The sequence below is a fragment of the Borostomias antarcticus genome, assembly GCF_949987555.1.
Source record: "Borostomias antarcticus genome assembly, contig: scaffold_83, whole genome shotgun sequence".
NCBI classification, from domain to species: Eukaryota; Metazoa; Chordata; class Actinopteri; order Stomiiformes; family Stomiidae; genus Borostomias; species Borostomias antarcticus.
The window spans coordinates 315,382-324,300 of NW_028176176.1; positions in this window are offsets into that span (position 1 = coordinate 315,382).

An 8,919-nucleotide genomic window follows, 5' to 3' on the forward strand; every position below is an offset into this window, starting at 1 on the left:
CAATCCTCCCTCCTAAGCACTTATTGTATTTCATTGTTTTGTATTGCACTGTATTTTAGATTGCTATTCTTGCACTTTGCCTTCAGGCACATTGGCTTTTCCTACGTTAAATGCAATTATTGTTAGTCGCTTTGGATAAAAGCGTCTGCTAAATGACTGTAATGTAATGTAATCTGTCATGTTTGTATACTCTGTACCTACTGTAATTACCTACTGTTTCATTAACATGGCATACTCCTGATTTGACATGGTGCAGCTAGATTATAGACTTTGTAGATTGTTTGTATTGCTGACTATGTACCTGTGTACCCCCTTCAAAAAACAACGGGTGAAAAATCGACACAGTCCCTGGTTCACTCATGAGTTGACAGTGCTCCTAAAGCAAAAAAATGATGCCTGGCGCAAAGCTCGGCTATCAAAGTCTGCCACGGACTGCCTCAAATTCCGTCAGCTTCGAAACAAGGCCGCACAAGCTGTACGTCTGGGTACTATAAGGAGCTCCAATCCCAACTCCTTTTGGAAAACAGTGAGAAAACTTGAGAACAAGCCGTCATCCCTCCCCCTATCACTCAGAGAGAACAATCTCATCATCACAGATAAGAACGCCATGGCTGATATATTTAATGGTCACTTCATAAAATCTGGCTTTGTCTTTGAGTCGCTAAATCCTGCATGTACATCAGAGAACAGTCTGTCCCCAGGTCCTACTGTATTGCCTTCAGTCACCCAGAGTCCTGTTTGCCCCCCCATGCCCCCCCCCCCCCTTAGTTTCTCCCTCCATACTGTTTCAGAGGGGGAGGTTCTTAGGGAACTGTCAGCGCTAGACCCCCAAAATTCTGCTGGGCCCGATGAGATTGCTGCATTTTTTGTTAAAACTGCGGACCCCATCATTGCAGCTCCTTTGGCCGACCTTTTCAACCTCTCCCTCCATACGGCTGAAATACCTGCAGACTGGAAGGAAGCAATCCTGCTTCCTTTGTTTAATGGCAGTGAGCAATCTGACCCTAATAATTACAGGCTTATCTCCATCTTGCCCTGCGTGTCCAAGGTATTTGAGAAACTTGTGAACAAACAACTTACAGACTATCTGGACGTGTATGGCATCTTATCCGGGGTGCAGTCTGGTATGGGTATGGGTATGGGTGCACTACAGCTACCCTAAAGGTTCATTGACCTTGCCAAAGCTATGGACACTGTTGACCACACCATTCTTATCAGCAGGCTGAGCAGTATTGGGGTCACAAATCACTCACTGGCATGGTTTTCTCACTATCTTTTCCACCGGGTGCAACGCGTAAGGTTTGATAGCTCTGTCTCACACCCCTCACAGTCACCAAGAGTGTCCCTCAAGGTTCCATACTTGGTCCTACCCTGTTTTCCATATACATCAATAACATACCACTGGCTGCTGGCAACTCACTCATTCATCTTTATGCCAACGACACAATTCTTTATGCCACAGGCCCCTCCCCCACCACTGTTCAATCCACTCTCCAGGATAGCTTCCTCCAGGTACAACATGCCTTTACCCAACTCAAACTGTCACTAAATTCATATAAGACAAAGGCCATGTGGTTCCACCGGAAGGGTGCTCCATCCCCTTCACCGTTAAACATCACTACCTCTGAGGGAGCTATCCTGGATCACGTCACCACCTATAAATACCTGGGCATCTGGTTAGACTCCACTCTATCTTTTTCTCACCACATCTCAAAGCTACAGTTTAAGGTCAAGGCCAAACTAGGGTTCCTCTACAGAAATTGTTCCTCCTTCGCCAAACTCACCCTTATCAATATGACCATCCTCCCCACACTTGACTTTGGTGACACAATATACAGGTCTGCATGTAAGGGCACACTCTCCAAACTCCACACTCTTTACCACTCTGCTATCCGCTTTGCCACAAACGCCCCCTTCAACATGCACCACTGCACTCTTTACTCCCTGTTAAACTGGCCCTCACTACACACGCGACGCAACATTCACTGGCTCATCCTCATCTATAAGACCCTTCTTCACCGGTCAACACCCTACATGTCTCGCCTGCTGCATTCTCTCCCTGTCACATACAACACCCGGTCCTCTCTCTACATCCAACTGAAAATACCCAACTCCAAAACCTCTCTGGCACTTGCATCATTCCAGACTGCTGCTGCCTCTGACTGGAATGCTCTGCAAAACTTGAAAAATTCATCTCTATTCCCACCTTCAAAAATGCCATCTCACTCACTCTCGCCGATTCGTGTAAATGCTTTTCCACCATATAACATCCTCCCTCAGTTGTTTTGCCATTCATTCCACTTGTACTCCTCTTCTGTGTTATGCCTGTTTTACCATGCCTGTGTGATGCTCGGTGTAGTGTTCTGTGTAATTGTATGCTGCATGTTATGTTATATTTGTGTTGTGATGCTTCAATGTATGCTGTCTTTAACTGTTTTTTTTTAACTGTCCTGCGTGTTTGCTGAAGAGTTTGTGGTGGTGATGCTTAGTTGTATGCTGTATGTTCCATAGGTATTGTGGTGCTTCCATGTATGCTGTCTTTAACTGTCTTTTAACCGTCTTGCATGTTTGCTGATAATTTGCTGCTGCTGTATGTCTGTGCTGGTGATTGCTCATTGTAGTGTTGCATGTTGTTTTATATATGTGTTGTGATGTGTCAATGTATGCCTTTTTTCTTCAACTGTCTTATATATAACCTTGTTTTATTTTTTCCGCCCACTAACCTCCTTCCCTCAAGAGGCTTTTTGCCAGACCGCCTCTGTAAATAAGAACTTGTTCTTAAACGCCTGCCTGGTTAAATAAAGACTAAAAAAATAAAAATAAAAATAAAAGCTACTGCAATACTGTACCTCAATGTGCCTTTTTTGCAGCCCAGTTTAGAATGTAGAATGTGTGGTAGACTTATATTACTAACCCTTACTGTCAGTAGGCCCTGATGGTGGCATTTTGTTACATGTACTGTATTGTAGTGTAGGATATTTTGACCTAGTAATTATTTTTCAACTTTTGTCTATTCTTACTGTAACATCATTAGATACACACATGAGTGAAAGCAGAGGCCTATTGGGTTCAAGCCAGGACACTGTCAACGTAGTCACCGCATCCAGTTCTATTAATACATCCATGATCAGGGCCGTTACTAGGAATTTTGGGCCACCTTAAAGAATATTGGTGTGGGCCCCTACCCCTCCGACTTTTCGTCACCACTTTTTTCTACCCCTTTTTTTTATTTTTTATGTATCATTTTGTATTAATTTGTCTGTTTCTCTATGTTCTTTTTCCAATTTACCTCTCCATAGACATTTACTTGTGTACTTCCTGTGCTTGGACTGTCTCTGTCTGTAGCAGTTTCATGACTGGAACTACTATGAGCCTCTTCACTCCCTTCACTCTCTGTTTCTAGCTGGCTAGGACCTGGCTCTGTAGACAGTAAGACCAGAACATTGTCTTCTCAAGACTTGGGAATAAATCTATGTAGCACTGTAGAGTTTACAGGAAGCTGGCTAGGCGGCTGTTGATTAGCTAATGAACGCCTCTCTTATTTCAAGAGCATTCATATGTAGGCTATCTTAACCTGGATTACATCTACATGTTGCTATTCAGTACAGTAGTTCAGTAATAAGTTTAACTAGCCAACCAGTGTCTACCTCACTCACTCACCGTCTAAAGCATCTAATGGGGGTCGGTGTCTAGGTCAGACGAGGCCACAGCTGACTCTGTGAGTAGCAGGACATAAAGGATTTAAAACCTGGAAAAATCTGGAACACCCTACCGGAGTGCCTAAGAAGGGCCGAAACAACGGAGGTCTTCAAGCGAGACCTCAAGACATGCCTTTTCGACCTAGCCTACAATCACTAGCTAGGACCTTGAGACACAGAAAGGCAGCCTCAAACCTACCTGTGAATACTCTGTATACATTGGTATTTATCCTGCTATGCAATGTATGTATATCAAGTAGTGTACAGAAGCTGGTTATCCTGAAACAGGCTTGTTCTGACAGCTGTGTTGCTTCAATGACTCAGTGTGCTACTAACCGTTTTCTGCCTCCCCTAGTGCCTCTCTCTCTCCCTCCTATCCTCTAACCAGGTCCAGTGTCAACTGTGGAGCTGTGGATATCATAGTATTTAGTACACACACACACGTACACACAGACACACATCAGTCCACATCCGGCTTAGGCCTGGACCTGATGCTCTTAGCCTTTCTTGCTCTGAAAATTGAATTTAATGTATTGTTCTTTAAATGTTCTTAGCCATTAGACAAATATATTCCAGGAGCTTGCCCCAGGTTGCCTGTTTCAATATCTGTGTGGTCTGTATGGCTCTATGTGCTACTAACCCTGTTCTGCTTTCCCTCTCCCCTAGTGCCTCTCTCTCTCCCTCCTATCTTCTAACCAGGTCCAGTGGATGCCCCACTGTCACCAGCAGACCTCCCGGAGTCTGATAGATACCCCCGTGTCTGCTGTGGATGTCGTAACATGTCCGTAGAATGTTCTCTCTCCTATGATGCTTTTAGCCTCTCTTACTCTGAAATGTAATTTAATGTAATGTATTGCTTTATAAATGTTCTTAGCTGGTAGACAAACATACTCCTGGAGCTTGCTCGATCGCCTTGTTGAGAGGGGTCAGGGAAGAATTATACACAGCTCACTTATCTGGCCTCCAGCTCGGGCCTCATTTATAAACGTTGCGTAAGTACAAAAGCGTGCGTAACCCATGCTGAGCAACTTTCTACGCAACTTTCGGTATTTATAAAAAACGAGCTGAGCGAAAAGTTGGCGGAAGGTGTGCGTAACTCTACGCACACTTCGACCCACCTTTAACTAAGATAAGCACGTTTCTGGAGAAAGGGGAAAACGCGACTCTGATGGCAGAGAGATGAAACTCGGGAAAGTCTGCGAAACACATGACATATTGAATAATAAATACATCGGTCGCTGCAAGAAACCCTCCAATGTGTCACACAGTTTAAACGGAATCAATCGCCACCGTAGCCTAATCACGAAATAATGTCGGCATTGCTTTGGATGTGTCTGTGAATTGACCCATTTGTGTCATAATATAATGTTATGTTGTAGGCCTATTCATTTATAGGCTATTCCGTGAAGCATCACGGGCAGTAGCCTATGAATAAAAGCCACATATTACGTTGATAACACAACACGACACGAGCCTATAGGCTTATCATAGTAATGATTCCGTATGTCGATGGTCTATAACTATAAGGCCTATACCGCACCAAACAAATGTTGCATTCGGCGTTGAAGTATATTTATTCAGTTAATCATTTATTTAGTTAATTAATCGTATGTTTAATTATCCACCTATTCATTCGTTAATGTATTTATGTTGTATTTATAGCCTATATTTTATTAGGCTTTTATGTAAACCCGAATGACCACTGAGGCAAGCCGCAATTACAATGATGTTGAGCGGTGAATGGCAATGTCCTACTTGAGGCAACTGTAGGCTACATTAGGCTATATTGTACATCATCATATATCCTCATATTGTCTCGTGATTGTCATGTAGCAGGCATACGAGGAATGTGGGCCTAAAAACGCAGGTCATCCCAATGCTCACATGCCGCTTTGGTAGAATTAGCTGTGCGCAAAACAGCGCATGGAGGTGATGCGTCTCCAAGTTGTAAGAACACAAGTGAGCAAGTTAGATTATTAATTTGCCGAATCGTCATGTGTGTAGCAATATTTACCCTTTATAGAATCACATGAAACTCATCCATGGACCCCATATATTTACAAGACCTCGATACAGGCACTGATATAGCTGGATTATAGTAGGCCATGACGCATGGGGCCTTGGATATGCCGGTACTTGGCACAGATGTTCTAATATGTGCTTGGCTATCCCGCAACATCCATTAGAACACGCAGCTTCTATATGCCTACAGAATGTTTTGATAAAGTATGTGAAATGCATGATATCCCGGAAAATACACAAATTGGCTGCTGCAAAGAACCCTCAGATCTGTCGTACAGTTAAATTGGGGATACTTGCCTTAAGTAGTCACTATAGGCCTACATGTTTGCATTGTTATGGATGTCATTGTAAATTGACCCGTTTATACGTTGATAGGCATTTTATTCATGGGCCACCCTGTGAAGCATTAGATTACGTGCAATATAGATCCAAACCCCATTACCCAACAACACTATAGGCTTATAATGATTATCAGTTTGGATATAAGCAGCCACCTAATAAGGCCTACCGCACTAAACGAATGCCAATATAGCCTGCATGATAGATAATTCATTATCTAACAGACCACTCAGGCCTAACAGGTGCTCTTATCAGTCGTGCACATGTGAAATCATCGTTCCGAAAAGATACTTTTGCGGCGTCTCTACCTCGTTGACCAATACCTCCACCTCGCATCGGTAAAATGTATCTTTCTCTTTCTGCCTTTTGCACTCGGCTCCATTGTCGTTGCATATGTATAGGCGTATCACTGACCATTTATAGGCAATTGTGGGCGTTAATTGGGGTGTGATCAGAACGCGCGTTCACGTGCGCCAAGTTAAGTGTTGATTGTGATTTATAAAGGGCAGCTGGCGTAGGCGTGCCTGAGTGAACATGGGTTGAGATACGCAGCGTTTTATAAATCGGAGATTTTTTGTGCGTATATTTTAGTAATCACTTAGCTAAGCTGACTTAGTTACGTGGATTCTACGCAATGTTTGTTTTTTTTGCTTCCCTCTGGAATATGTAGAGAGTGGGTCGTATGCCCACCTCCCTTGTTCTCTGTAAAGCACATTGTGTTGCCTCTGGGTATGAAATGCGCTATACAAATAAAGCTTTGATTGATTGATTGATGAAAAGAAATCAACTCTATATGAATTTCTATTAATTAACTTAACACTATTTATTTATTAACCATGGATTTCTTTGTGTAATGTAACTGTTTTATATGTAGGCTATCTTAACCTGGGTTAACTTAAATCTACATTTTGCTATTCATAGCAGTACAGTAGTTTAGTAATAAGTTTAATAGCCAACCAGTGTCTACCAGTCACTCACTCAAAGCATCTTCTGGGTGCTGGGAGTGGGTGTCTAGATCAGAGGGGGGCACAGCTGATTCTGTGAGTAGCAGCACATAAAGGTTTTAAAAAGACATGTCAACAGGACTGGCTAGCTAACATAGCACATTATAATTTAAGCATTCATGCGAGTGGAAACATGTGTCCTGGCTGCTGCTACTGGATTTTTATGTATTTATTTGCACGGGAAGTATTTGCAAGTGTGCCAGCTGGCAAGCTAGCCAACAGTAGCCACCTCACTAGAACAGTGCAGTGGTTGAGGCTGGCTAGTGAAAGCTAGCTTACTAGAACTGTAGTAGCTGTCTAGTTAATCTGTCATTTAGTTAATGGTAGCGTAATGTTATCTAGCAGCTAGCTTACCAGGACAGTAGTTGGCTGGTTGCTAACACTAGCTCCTAGCTGTATAGTTAATGGTAGCTAACGTTATCTAGCAGCTAGCTTACCAGAACAGTAGTTGGCTGGTTGCTAGCACTGTAGCTAGCTGTCTAGTTAATGGTAGCTAACGTTAGCTAGCAGCTAGCTAACCAGATCGAGTTGTTACCAGAACATAAGCTTACTAGCTAACGTTAGCTACCTAGCTTAGCACTTTCTTCACACACTAGGCTAACGATGTGTATGATTTAACGTTAGGCTATTAGTGCTAGTATTTGACAGCCAGCCTGTATAGTGACGTTATTGTCAAAAGAGGTGAAACTTGCTAGCATGAACCATGGCATGGACCAAACCATTTAAGAAGGGGGATATTGCTCAGTAAATTAAAACTTTTTTCATCTGTATTGCATTATTTGTGGCTTAATTTGAATTGTGATGCAGCATTAGTGTGACTGATCTACATGCAGAATAATTTCATCATAGAAAGAGGGACCTCTTTTTTTGTGGGCCCTGCTTGCTAGTGGGCCCTTATAATCATGATCACCTTTCACCATACGCGCAGTTTGACTTTTTGATCAGGGGGGGCAGTCAGTCCCAGCCCCCCCCCCCCCCTTCAAATAGGGCTTATAGTGGTAAAAATACGGTCTTCACTGGTGAATGCAGGTGGGTAGACCGGTGCGGCCTACACTGTCCACAACCGGCTCTGACCCGAGGGGGCGGAGTCTCGCCACCACACCACTATCACGCCACGGACCACACAACATAGCCTCTGAGGTGGCTAGAAACACATGGTCTTCGCTGGAGGGTGCATGGAGATTGCCAAGAGGTCACTGTACTGTCCCTGACGGGTTGTGACCCAAGGAGGCGGAGTCTTGCCACCTCGCCACTACCACGCCACAGACCCCACAACTCAGCCCCTGAGTGAGCTAGAGACAAACAGGCTTCACCAGTGGGTGCAAGGAGATTGCCCAGAGGTCAATGCACTGCCCCCGACCGGCTCTCACTCGAGGGGGCGGAGTCTTTCCACCACGCCACTATCCACGCCATGGACCACAGAACTCAGCCCATGTGGGCTAGAGACACACGGTCTTCACCATCTGGTGCATAGAGATTGCCCAGAGATCACTGTACTATCCCCGACAGGCTTCCAAGCTTTTAAGCTATACATTCCATCATTTATTCCATCTTTCAGCTTTCACAGTATTACTCTATTGCTCATCTTTCAAGCTAAAGGCTCAGTTCAAGGCTTAAACTACTCAGGTTAAAAAGTTTAAAAGTATTTAATTTCTTAGCTTCTTTAGGTAATGCAGTTCCAATTCTGCCAGTTTCACATTTCAGCTAAGCTTCCAGGTTTTCCAGCCTACAAGCTTTTTAGCAATATATTCCATCATTTATTCCATGTTCCAGCTTTGACAGTATTACAGTTTATCTTCCAGCTTTTGTAGCAATGTATTTAAGTTTTTAGCTCCTTTAGGCAATGCAATTCAGCT